Genomic DNA, 14161 nt, shown 5'->3' on the forward strand with positions numbered 1-14161 from the left:
AGGTTCTTGGTTTTCATCACTCTGAATATTTCTTGCCACTCCCTTCTGGCCTGCAAAGTTTCTTTTGAGAAATCAGCTGACAGCCTAATGGGAACTCCCTTGTAGGTAACTAGCTGCCTTTCTCTTGCTGCTTTTAGGATTCTCTCTTTGTCTTGAACCTTTTGCATTTTGATGATGATGTGTCTTGGTGTGGGCCTCTTGGGGTTCATCTTGTTTGGGACTCTCTGTGCTTCCTGGACTTGTATGTCTGTTTCCTTCACCAAGTTAGGAAAGTTTTCTGCCATTATTGTTTCAAACAGGTTTTCGATTTCTTGTTCTCTCTCTTCTCCTTCCGGCACCCCCAAGATGCGAATGTTGGCGCGCTTGAAGTTGTCCCAGAGGCTCCTTACACTATCCTCATTTTTTTGGATTCTTTTTTCTTTTTGCTGTTCTGGTTGGGCGTTTTTTGCTTCCTTATATTCCAAATCGATGGGTTGCTCCTTGGATTTACGTACTCTATTTTTGAAGCTATGTAAATTATTCTTTATTTCAGTTAAAGCCTCCTTCGTTTCTAACTGTGCAGCGATCATTTCTGACTGGTACTTTTTTATGCTCTTGAGGCCCTCACTGAGTTCATTGAGCATCCTTATAAGCAGTATTTTGAACTCAGCATCTGTTAGGTTGCTTATCTCCATTTCGCTTAGTTCTTTTCTTGGGGTTTTGTTCTGTTCTTTCATTTGGGACCTGTTTCTTTGTCTCCTCATTTTGGCTGCCTCCCTGTGTTTGTTTCTGTGTATTACTTAATGAGAGGTATGGGGCTCGCTGAGACCCGATGCTGCTCGTTTGAAAGAATTTAGGAAAAACCTGAAGCAGGATCCAAGACAGGCCAATCCTATGGTTAAGCAAGTAGCAACAGCTTGGGTGGGCTTGAAAGTTGTGTGGGGCAGGGCGGGGAGGGGCCTCAGGGAGTCAGCAGGGCGGGGCTACCAGTGTGAGCCAGGTTGCTGGAGTCCCAGATATGGCAACTGTCTGCCGCCCCAGGGAAGGGCTCACCAAAGGAACAAAGGCCTCTTACAGCACATTTGTCCCCAAGAAAGCCCCCTCTCCAGCCCTTGCTCCAGTGCCAAACAGCTCAGTTCTTCCCTATATTTCTCTGGTGCCCCTCGAGCTGCCTCCCCTCTGAGCTTAGAGGGAGAAAGTCCGACCAGTCCGTGCGCGGGCCCTTTAGGGAGCTGCCTGTGGCTCCAGCCAGATCAGCTTCCCTGAGCCTCAGTTTCTGCTGGTTTTACCAGCCAGAAGTTATGGGGACTTCTCTTCCTGGCACTGGAAACCTGAGCGGGGCACCTGGTGTGGGACGGGGACCCCTCAGTCCTCAGGAAGGACCTTCCCAGCCACGGGAGCCTCCTGATTTTTATCTGCCACACTTGGGTGTGGGACCAGCCCGTCGCGCCACAGCACCGCCTGCGCAGCTGCCGCCACCCCTCTCGCCGCCGCCCCTCCTACCGGTCTGGATGTAGCTGCTTTTTTTTTTTTTAATTGCGTAGTTGTAGGACTTCCATTCAGCTTGATTTCAGGCGGTTTTGGATGATGGTTGTTCTGTAGTTTTGTTGTAACTTGGATGTGGTTGTGGGAGAACGCGATACTACGTTTCCCTACGCCGCCATCTTGACCGGAAGTCTCTAAGTAATGTTTTAATTGCTCTTTTTTTCTTAATATATTTTTTTTCTTTATTGATTTTAGAGAGAGAGGAAGGGAGAGGGAGAGCGAGATAGAAACATCAATGAGAGAGAACATCGATTGGCCACCTCTTGCATGCTCAGTATTGGGAATTGGGCCCACAACCTGGGCATGTGCCCTGACCAGAAATCAAACTGGCAACCTCTTGGTGCATGGATCAATGCTCAACTACACCGGCTGGGCTATTTGCTCTTTTTTTTTTTTTTTCCTGAGGTCATTAGGCATAATATTTAAATCCCCATTGTCTTATTATCTCTCTGTTGTATCTGTGTTTTGAAAAAAAAATGTTTCATAAATTTGTCATCCATTCTCAAGACCTATCCTTATATAACCTTAATCTTTAAAATTATAGAACATGTACTGCAGCCTACCTGCTATATGATATTACTATCATGTAACTCATCAGTGAAGTCATGTTCTGGGTAACACTATTGTAAACCTATGCAGCAAAATCTCAATATTTTCCCTTGGATAATTTCCGCATTTAAAAGTTTTTCTTGTGCTCTATCAGATGCACAGATCACAGACTCTTACGTGGCAGAAATTCCTTAGAGATCCTCTTAGTCAACTGTGAATCCCTTTTATTTTTTCTTATAATATCTAAAAGATTACCCAACATCTGCTTAAATTCTTCCCCTGATTGGAACTTGCTAGTTTGGCTACAGTTCTTTTTATTTTGGAAAGTTTTTCTTAATTAAATAGAAACGTCTGTCATTGTCATTCCTGCTCATTAGTTGATATAAGGAAAATCTACTTCTTCCTTGAGAATCTTAACAACTTGAAGAGGTATGTCTAACCTAATTATTCATTCACATTTTCCTGCTTTGTAATCTCTATTTTGAAGAAATAATTTGTGTGAAATTTTAATTTGTAATCTCCATTTAAAAAAATAAACCCAATTCCTTTTTAAATTACTTTGCTTCTCCTTTAAGTATGCTGTACAAGTATAGTATGAGGATGGACTGTTGTGTTATTAAAATTATGAAGTAGAAAGTCATTTCTATTAAGAAAATACATGAAATCTGTGTAGTGCAAGTTGATATCTACTAAGAGGATTTGTTAGACATCAGTATTTGTTAGATAAAAATATCACCCACATGTTAAGGACTGGCAGTGTGTACCAAAAATGAAAGAAAATTTGTGATACCACATAAAAACCACCCTTTTCAGCAGGGGCCCCTGAACACAAAGACAAATGGGGAATTCCCTCCATACCGATGACAGGGAGATAGCACAAGACATCACTCCATCCAATGTAGGAGATCAAATCCTCAAAAAGCTACTTCAGGATGGAGAAGCTTTGAAGATTGTTTTTATTTCTTACTTCTGTGGATATCTCTGACCTTTAATATTGCTAAGTGAGTTAAAAAAAAAAAAAAAAAGGAAACTTCCATGCCCATTTCTCTCTCCCCGTTTCATTCTGTTTCTCAGAATAAATAGAAGATGCAGGAGAAATTGACTGCTGTTTTTCTTGGTTTCTAAGCAGCACTGGGAAAAACACTGTCTATGCAGAATAAATAATAAAGAGCCTTAGAACTGTTTTGAAATGTAAATTTAAATACCTTTTTTCCTTTTAATTTTCAAATTTTATTTTGTATTGATTTTGGGTGTACTTTTCATGGTCAGTCCTATGTTAGTTATTCAAATGGAACCCAAATTACACCATGAACACAAAATTGTTCTCCAATTCTTGATCTGGACTACATTTTTGACAAATGAAGGTCAAGTTTTCATTACTCTCTTTAGGCTGCTTTATACTGATTTGATCTTTAAACAAATTAGCAGATAATTTTCATGAGAAATTCAATTAAAGCAGATCTCTTCATCCTATATTTGTACAATTAAAAAATATCCCAAAATTTAAATGAAGAATTTTGCATTTATTTTTGTCTAATTTTTTTTCATGTTGTTTCCAACTACCAAGGTAATTTTGAGTACTAGGCCCATCAGTCATTGTATCAGCACTTTATTTGGCTCTCTGTGAAAATCTGATACAGATATCTTTGTATGTCTTCATTTGGATACAAAATTACAAATTGTTGAATGAGACAGGAGCAAGGTCAAAGCCCTGTGGCATGGCACAAAATATTTTCTTCAGATATATATTTAGCCATTGGTTAACATTATGGGTACTTCATGCAGATCAGCTAGTCATGAATCCATGCAACTCTGCTCTCATGCAGCCTAAATCTCAGTGTTTTAGTTACATAAACCAATAAGCTCACATATTAATGGAGAAGATAACTAAAATCAAGATGAATGATACAGACAGCATTCTCTCAGTACAATACTCCATTCCTAAATATTAGAGTATTTTTTTTTCTGATTTTTCCCCTCCATTTTTATTTATGTTTAATTAAGCTATTTTGCCATTTTTTCCCCAAACCCACTTCTTTATCAACTCTCATTACTTTCTGCTCTGTTATCACTGTGAGGCATTCTGAATGGAACACATAATTGCAGATGCGCTGACACACAGACATATACCTAAAGGAAATGATGAATTATTATTTGTATGTAAATTATGGAGCATGGCTCTTCAGCAGTAAGCTTGAGCAGTTCTAAACATTTGAATGTTAGCTTTCTAAATAAACCAAAACAAAGCATTATTTCTATCTTCAAAATATTGATCTATAGAAATGGAGAAATTGATTTAATTTTCTCTTATCTAGATGTAACTTATGAGATTCTAGACTATGGGTAAAATAATAAGAAAAGATCAGAGGCAACGAGATGGCAGGATGTTGGAAATTCTAAATGGTTTTAATAAAAAGTTAGGATCTGTCACAACAAGTGCTGTGAACCAGTTCCAGACAGGGAAAAAAAGATGAGTGAAAGACAAACAAACACAGAGGGGTATTGCTTAATAATGGAGAATGAATTTGGCATATGGTAGACTCCATTCTCTGCTCCCAACCAGGAGGAGGATAAAGTGAACTTTCCTTTGTAGAAAAGAGTAGAAAGCTCTATTCCACTTTAATAGATGACTGCAGATGTGGGTATATCCTTAATGTTTACCTCTCTCGGCTCTATGGTTCTGAAAAGGAGCCTGTATGGGGTGTATTGGCAAGGTTCCATCTTCATATGTTGAATAAAAATACTGAAAAACTAGTTCTGAATTATTACATTAGAATTCTCACATGATCACTTGCAGTGAGTTGTCAGCATCAGAGAAAGTAGGGAGAATATAAGGTTGTCAAACCAATTAAGCTACATAGAACTCTTTTAGATGGCAAGAGGACAGTTATATAATAATAATATTTCTGAGTTGGAGGAAACCTTCAGACCCCCATATTTTTGGAGACTGATGATATATTTACTTTAGAGGAAGAATCTTCAACTTTAAAGCTAACTTGGATAACATTAGAGCTCTTTGTGCCAAGATAAAGCAATAAATAATTACTAGTTCCATTATGACAACAATAAGAGTGAACATTTCTTGAGTCCCAAGTACTGTTCTAAACACTTTGCATGTATTAGCACATTTAATCCTGTAGTCACCATAGGAGATGGGTATAATTTTTATATCCCATTTCTCTGCTGGACAAGTAGAAACACATGGAGGTAAAGTAATTTGCCTAAGAATTAGGATACGGCAAAGTGATGAATTTGAACCCAAGAAATCTAGCTTATAGGACTTAACCACACACAATGCTGGCCTGCCTAACAGGATTGTAGGGAGATAAAGCAACTACAAATTTGAAGTATAAGCTATTCTCTGGAAGTCAGTTAATCAGTAGAATAGATGATCTATGCTTGGTGGCAGTTCTACACTAAGAACATAAAAATGCTGAATTTATTAAGTTCAAGTACCGTCCCAATAGGTTTAGAATTACTTGTAATAATTTTTCTGGTCTTTGTCCCAGGTTCCTGGCATGGAGCTTCTAAACACCTTGGAACTTCCCAAATGATAGAAATGTCTTTGTTTTTCATGCACCCCATGGATTACATCTGAGTTTAGGTTAATAATAGGGTACAAGGTGGGTCCCTAGACAGCTTCCGGAAGTTTACCAGAAAGACTAATCATGTGGTTAGAAGGTTGGGGCTTTGAATTAAACAATCAGTCATTCTTAAATAATAAAATCACAAAAACTTGGGACACCAAAGCTTAGTGATGCTTCCTGGTGGATGAACACATTGATGTCCCAGGAGGGTGATGTGCCTTGATTCCACAAAAACAGGGCACAGAAGCTCTGTGTTTGGAACCTTCTCAGACCTCAACCTTTGCATTTCTTTACTTGGCTGCCCCTGAGTTGTATCCTTTATAATACAACTATAATCATAATTATAGTGCTTTCCTGAGTTCTGTGAGTCATTCTAGTGAATTATCAAACACTAGAGAGCTTGTGAGAATCCCCTATGTTTGTACCAGTTGGTCTGAAGTGAGGGAAGTTTTATTGCAGATCTTCCCTTTAACTTGTGGGGTCTATGTTAACTGAGGTAGTTCATACCAGAATTAAATTGAAGTATACCAGTTGTGGTTGAAACGGAATAGGGGTGAATAAAAATAAATGTTAAGCATTACTTTTTCACATTTAATATCAAAATGAAGACATTTTTTAAATACTGTAGTTAAGGATGTAGTGGGTACAGAAGGTGACCTTGGTCTTGAGGTCCTCCTGAAAGAAATATATGCTTGTATAAGCACATGGTGTGAGTATATATAAAATTGATTCTGAGCTTCTATTAGAGAGAGAGAAAAATTCACTGAGAAAATGGAAACGAACATAGTTTTATTGACTTCAAATCTTCCTTCTCATTGTAAATTTATAAACACTTGGGCAAAAAGGAGTTTATGATATCACTGAATTAAATACCTTTATTGTACTAAAGAGGATATTAAAGTAATCAGTTCAGATTGGTAACTTCTCTAAGGTAACACATCTAATAAGGGTGGAGTTTGGTCTGGATTCCAAACAGCTCTAAGGTTGATTTGGAATTTAACCTTGATGTTTTCTAGTCTATGGCTGTATCCACTAAAGAAGAGGTTGTGCATATATATTTAACATTTATATATTTGTACTCTTTATGTAAATTGGCAAGTAATAGATAAATGCATTCTTATTTAAAATTTCAACACAGAAATACCTAGAATAAATACCAAAGTTCCTTTTTCCCACACCAATCACACTTCTCTCTGAGAGGAGGTAATTTTTACAGTTTGGTGTGCATTGTTCTCCATGCATTTACATACACATAGTGATATATTGATTTGGTTAAAAGTGCTTTTCCATAAAAGAGTTCATGAATACATATTGCTCTTTCATTTTCTTTTCACACTTAATGATAGATATTAGGCATATATCTATGTCAGCATTATAGCTCTAATCTATCCTTCTAAGACCTGCATGGATTGTACAGATTCAATTGAGTTTAAAAAATAAAAAGGAAGACAATATTCACATTATCTGACTGAGAGAAAATGAAGAGTTTCCCTTTCACTTTATGTTTGCTTCCTTTCTTGTACTTGTTCCCTGAAATTAAACTGTTTTCTCTAAATGTCTTTCATCTCTTTCTCTTTACTAAATAAAATATATTTACAATAGTTGCCATTTGAATCATTTTCTAACTTTAGCGTATTTAAATACTTCCTCATGTGATTAACTATAAATCTAAGTCTAGTTCTTTAGGTATTCTGATGAGAAGAGGATTTATCATCATTAGTATCATAAATTATTCATCAGTTGCAAATAAAAGAAGAAAATAGTGTGTGCTTCACTTATTCATAATCACTTAAAATGATTTTTTAATGTACTTCAGCTGGCATAGCATCAGACTTTCACTGCATTGTTTACTAAATATTATTTACAAATTTACAATATTCAGTGGTTACTCACTTTAGAAAAGATTAGAAATTAAGAATGGGCTCAGTGACTGAAACAGTCAGGTTCTTGCTTCAATCCACTTAAATTTTTTTGACAGTTGTGTCTCTTAATTGTTTCCCATGCTTGTTAAGTTCTGTTGAAGACTGCCTAGAGCTCAGCTAGGTTAAAAATGCAAACTTGTTTTTTATTAATTGTGATAGGTACCTTATTGCATAAATTACGACCTTTGAAGTTTATATAATAGATTACATTAGATCTTCTGCTTAGAGTTGAAAACAAGCAAGTTTCAGATGGTTTGTCATAGGTCTAAAATAGAAGCAGCATTTCCAGTATGTACATTTAAATGGAATTACAAATAAGTAGAGAATAATAGCAAACATATATACATACATAATTCTTTCTAATTAGAATACTTTTAATGAAAATGTTCCTGTTATATAAGCTTATTTTTAGGTTAAAAGAAAAAAACAAGGTCATTTATATAGGGTCTTGCTATTAATCAGTTTTCCAGTGACTAATAAATGAGATTCATGTTTATGAAACAAAAGTATTTTGATGTATATAAATGATCACATTTATTTATTCTTAATCATAGTCTATTTGAATATTTTAACATAATGCTAAGTTCATCACAGCCTAAGTGTGAAATGGTTTGTCATGCCTGCCAAGAACACAAAACAAACGATAACAACAAATTTAATCAAACTAACTAAAAAGTAATATAAATTTCTCCTAAAATCTCAAGTTAATATTTTTGGAATCAATAATTTATGGCAGCAAATAATAAAATAGACATGTTTTATATTTGTGATTTCTTGATTTAAAACACAGATAAGCAATACAGAAAATAGGAGTATTTGAGGAGTGTTAACATAAAAGAGTCTTGTAGGTTTTTTTTTCATTGATCATTTTAGAGAAGATTATTTTGTTTTATGCCCAATATACTATAATATAATCTATATACATTTAAAATTTTGAATTTAATATAGTAAAACATATTGGGTAAGGAATGCCCTAAGTAATTTTTTAAAAGGAAGGCAGCCTGTCATTGTAGTGAAGAATTGAGAGTTTGTACTTACACAGATCTGAGTTTGAAGTCCACCTTTATCTACATTAGTTCTGTGACTTTAGTCTATTTAGTTAAGCTCTCTAAGCTTTAGTTTTCTCATTTATAAAATTGGATAATGGTACCTACCTACAGGATTGTTGTAAGGATTAAATTAATATGTGAGAAGTGCTTAGCACCAGAATATCATCTCTATACACTCAATCTGGTATGAGAGTTATTATAATTTGGGGATTTGAGTGGGGGCATTTGTTAGCTATGCAATGTCATGGCTTTGTACAAGAAGATAATCTATCTTCATATATAATTCCAAGTTGGAAAGTAATTCTTTTACACATGCACTCAACCAATATTTGTTGACTATGTACTTTGAGCCAGGCACTGTTTCAATTAGGATAGTGAAAAAAGCATTTAAAAATTAGGGCTTTATGAAACTTATGTAGATAAAGAACAAACAAACATTGAAATGAGACACTTAAATAGTATCTAAATTATGTTATTTGGTGACAACTGCTAAAGAGAAAATAAGAGACGGGAATAGACAATGTTGAGGGGGAACTGGCAATTTTAGATATCATGACCAGGGAAATCTTTACTAAGAAGGAAACATTTGAACAAATATCTAAAGAGATGATGGAGAAAGTCATAAAGATATTTAGAATATAAGTCTTGCAAGGTTCTGAGGTGATTGTAGTCAGAGTGTTCAGGGAACAACAAGTAGGCCACTGTGGCTGGAGTAAGATGGGGCTGAGATCAGAGAGATAAATGAGGCCAGGTTGCACAGAACCATGCAGGCCATTGTAAAGACTTTGGTTTATAGTTTAAATTATATAGGAAGATATGGAAATTTTTTGGAGAAGAATAGTGACATGATATGACTTAAATTTTTAAAGGATCACTCAAGCCTGTTGTGTTAAGTATGAAACAGAGAAACAAAAGTGGAAGCAGAAAGAACCATTAGGAAACTTTTGTAATAATATAAGGAAGAGAGAATGATGGCTTAAACCAAAGTGATAATAACAGAGAAGATAGAGAGTAGTTGGATTCTAGATAGAGTTGGAAGATAAAGTAGACTGGATTTGCCAATAGATTGATCAGATGTGGGGTGTGAGATAGATATAGGAGTCAAACATGACTACAAGAAATTTGACCTATGTAGCTGAAAGGATACAATTGCTAATTAGTGAGAAAGGAAAACCTACAGGGGACAAGTTTGAAAGGAAAAATCAAGAACTTATTTCTGAACATGTTAAGTATGAGATGCCTTTTGGATATCAAAAAGGAGACAGTACAAGGCTGGAGATGTACATTTTGGAATTATAAGGGCATAGATGGTATTTATTTATTTATTTATTTATTTATTTATTTTTAAAATCCTCACCCAAGGATATTTTTCCATGTATCTTTAGATAAAGTGGAAGAGAGAGAGAGACATCAATGGGAGAGAAACACTGAGAAACACATTGATTGGCTACCTCCCTCATGACTCCGACTAGGGCCAGGGACTGAACCGCAACCAAGGTATGTGCCCTTGGCTGAAATCAAACCCATGACTCTTTGGTTGGTGGACCGACGCGCCAACTGCTGAGCCAAACTGGCCAGGACAGCACATGGTATGTAAAGCCACGAAACAATGTAAGGTTACCCAGGGAGTGAAGGTGGAAAGAAAAATGAAGACCCAGAAGTTAAATCTGAGATACTCCAAAATTTGTAGGATACGGACATAAAGAGGAACTAGCAAACTGAGTGAAAAGGAGGGACAAAAGGAAAGAGGGAATGCAGGAATGAAATGAAGAAAATATTTCAAGGTCAAAGGTGCCAAATTCTGATAGTAAATGTAAGATGAGGACTAAGAATTAACCATTGGGTTCAATAACTGACTATTGGATTCCCCCCCCCCCCCAATGAAAGAAACTTTGTTACTCTATACTACTTGACTATAGCAAGCAGGAAAAAAAAAAGGTGATTCAGCAGAGAACACATTCTGGTTAGAAAGACACAAAGCCACAACAATATAAATTACTTGCAAGAATTTGTAGAGGAAATTGGAATGAGGCAAAACTTTCTGAGAAATCAGTAAAGACTCAGTTACTGAAGATCAGACTTTGAATAAGTCCATCAGTAGGGGTTAGGACTTTGTTATGAGCAAGCAGCCAATTCTCCAGTGCGGACCAAGTGAACAAGACAAAGCCAGCATGGTTCATCTCATCTGGACCTGAGCTATTCACTGAGCCACACAGATTAAGAGAATCTAGATCAGCAAGGGCATGGGAATTTAAAAGACCCTCACGGTAATCCTAGTTCCCTGACATTTTTAGCTTTGTGATGTTGGGAAAGTTGGTAGCTTTCCAAGACTTCTGGTGTTCTTGTCTGTAAAACTGGTTTACTAATATTGTTGTAAAATTAAATGGGAAAATGCCTGTTTTAAAGTAAGTGCTCAATAAATATTATTTATTATTATTAGGGGTATTTGGAAAATGAAGAAAAGTTTATTACTTATACTATATTTTATTGTTTTGAACTATTTAACACCTGGTTAATTTGATAACTGAAAATATTGTTTTAAATTTTTTTTTTTTTTAATCCTCACCCAAGGATATTTTTTCATTTATCTTCACATAGAGCAGGAGGGAGAGAGAGAGAGCAGGAGAGAGAGAGAGAGAGCAGGAGAGAGAGAGATAAACATCAATGTGAAAGAGACACATTGATTGGTTGCCTCCTACACTACCCCTACTAGGGCCAGGGACCGAACTGTAACTGAGGTATGTGCCCTTGACCAGAATCAAACCCTCAACTCTTTGGTCCACAGGCCATCGCTCTAACCACTGAGCCAAACTGGCCAAGGCTATACTCCTTTTTATAAATCAAACCAATGTGTCAAAAATGGAGAAAATTAAATAGTTCATGAGTATTTATTAATAGCTCACCAAAAAATGAGAATACACTTAACCGAATTATCAAATTCTGCTCTATAGTTAATGGAGGAGCAAAAACAATAGAAGACATAATCCTTTAAAGTGCTCATGATTGGAGTAAAATAATGATCTGAAAATAATTATTAAAGTGTAAAACTATAGGACTGTAATAGATCTATACCTTTTAAAATATAGGTGATAGTAATTAGATATAATTTCAAAAAGAATTGGTATCAAGTAAATGGAGAGCTTACTTGGCCATTTTGCAGGCACATATAATGTAATTACTGATATGGTCAGGTTTATATCTACTATCTTGTTATTTTTAATTTCTTCTTTCCTCCTGCCTTCTTTTAATCAATTATGTTAAAATTTTAATTGCTCTATTAACTTCTTAGATGTGTCTTAGTATTTTCTTTGTGGTTACTTTGAGAATTATAATTATTTAATTAATCTTTAACTTATCACAATATACCTTGAATTAATACTAAACCATTTTACAAACAATGTAAGAAATAAAAATATATTTCATTTAGCTCACTCCCATTTTTTTGTGCTATTATTGTCATATATTTTCTTCTATGTAAGTTATAAATCATAAATTGCTTTAAGCAATCAACTTTTTATAAAGATGTCAAATATAGTCTTCTATAATTATACATATAGTTACCATTTATTCAAATCTGAAATTTATCTGAGTTTTTTTTTTTCAACTTGAAGAATTTCCCTTAGTAATTTTTGAGATGTGGATATATTAGTGATAAATTCTCTCAGGATTGGTTTGTTTGAAAAATCTTTATTTCATCCTAAATTTTGTAGGATACAAGATTTTAGACTGACTTTTTCTTTAAGCATTTAAAAATATCCACTATTTATGAAGAGAAGTTTTTGATACTCAAGTTACTATTGATTCTCTCAATATATGTTTTTTTTTTCTTTGACTATTTAAAGATTCTCGCTTTATATTTTATTTTTAGCAGCTTGTTTATGATGTCCCTGGTATAATAGTCGTTAAATTTATTCTAATTGGTAATTGCTAAGCATAATAAATCTTTTTTTATTATCTTTATGTTGAGAGAATTACAGATGTCTCCTCCTTTTTCCCCCATTGCCCCCCCCACCAAGATCCCACCTCACCCTAGGTCTTCACCACCCCACTGTCTGTGTCCATGGGCAATGCATATATGCACATAAATTCTTTGGTTAATCTCTCCACATCCCTACCCCCTTCCCTCTGAGATTAGTCAGTTTATTTTTATAAATTTTGAAAATTATTTTGGTGGTTATTTTATTTTATTTTTTTAATCCTCACCTGAGGATACTCTTCCATTTTTGTTCAGATAAAGTGGGAGGGAGGAAGGAAGAGAGAGGAAACATTGATGTGAAAGAGACCAGGGCTGGGGACAAACTACAACTGAGGTATGTGCCCTTGACTGGAATCAAACCTGTGACTCATTGGTCCTTAGGCCAATGCTCTAACCACTAAGCCAAACCAGCCAGGGCTTGGTGGTTATTTTAAAATATTTTTTTCTCTCACAGTCTATCTTCTTCTTATGGGATTCCAATTCCATGTCTGTCGCTGTCTTACTAGTCTCTGGTGCTTCAATATTACTTGGTCTTAACTATTTATCTCTCTGTTCTTCAGATTGGTTTATTCTCTTCATCTGTCTTCAAGTTCATTGTTCTTTTTCCTACTATGTCTAGTCTATTTTTAAGTCTATTCAATAAATTCTTTAAAAAATATATTTTTGTTGATTTTATTGAGAGGGAAGGAGAGGAAAAGAGAGAAACATTGATGAGAGAGACAAACATTGATCTGCTGCTTCCTGCATGCCCCGTAATGGGGATCAAGCCCACACCTGGGCTTGTGCCCTGACTGGAAATTGAATCAGTGACCTCTCAGTGCATGGGACAGTACTTAACCAACTGAACCACACCAGCCAGAGCCATCCAATGAATTCTTTAATTCAATTTTTAAATTTTAGTTCCTAAGATTTTTAATTTTTTTGGAGTTTTAATTTATTTGCTGAGCTCTCTGATTGCCCATTTTGTTCATTTTTCTCTATTCTCAAAATATCTGCAATAGTTATTTTAAAATCTAAATTTGTGTTTAGCCAGTGTAGCTCAGTGGTTGAGCATCCACTCATGCATACACCAGAGGTTGCCAGTTTGATTCCCCGGTCAGGACACATGCCCAGGTTCTGGGCATGATCCCCAGTGGGGGCAGGCAGGAGGTGGCCAGTTGATATTCTCTCTCATCTCTCTCTCCCTCTCTCTTCCTCTGTCTCTAAAATCAATAAAGGAAAAAAAATATATAAAAAAATCCAAATCTGTTAATGACATCTTGATAAACTGTGGACCTGTTTCTTTTAACTTTTTTCTCTCTTAATTATACTTTACATTTTCAAATTCCAGCCCATGTCTCATAAATTTTGATCATGTACTAGACATTATATGCAAAAAAATAATAAAGTTTGGGCTAGATTTTTTTTTTTTCATAGAGGGCATGTCTTTTCTTTGTGAGAAAACTAGAGGGAAGAGTTAATATTTTTTATTTACTAGAGTTGAGATTGGTCAGTGCTAGGTTGAAGCTCTGATTAACTTCAGATTATCTCTGTTTTTATATATCTCATAGGTGA

The sequence above is a fragment of the Molossus molossus genome, unplaced genomic scaffold (genome assembly GCF_014108415.1).
Source record: "Molossus molossus isolate mMolMol1 unplaced genomic scaffold, mMolMol1.p scaffold_m16_p_6, whole genome shotgun sequence".
NCBI classification, from domain to species: Eukaryota; Metazoa; Chordata; class Mammalia; order Chiroptera; family Molossidae; genus Molossus; species Molossus molossus.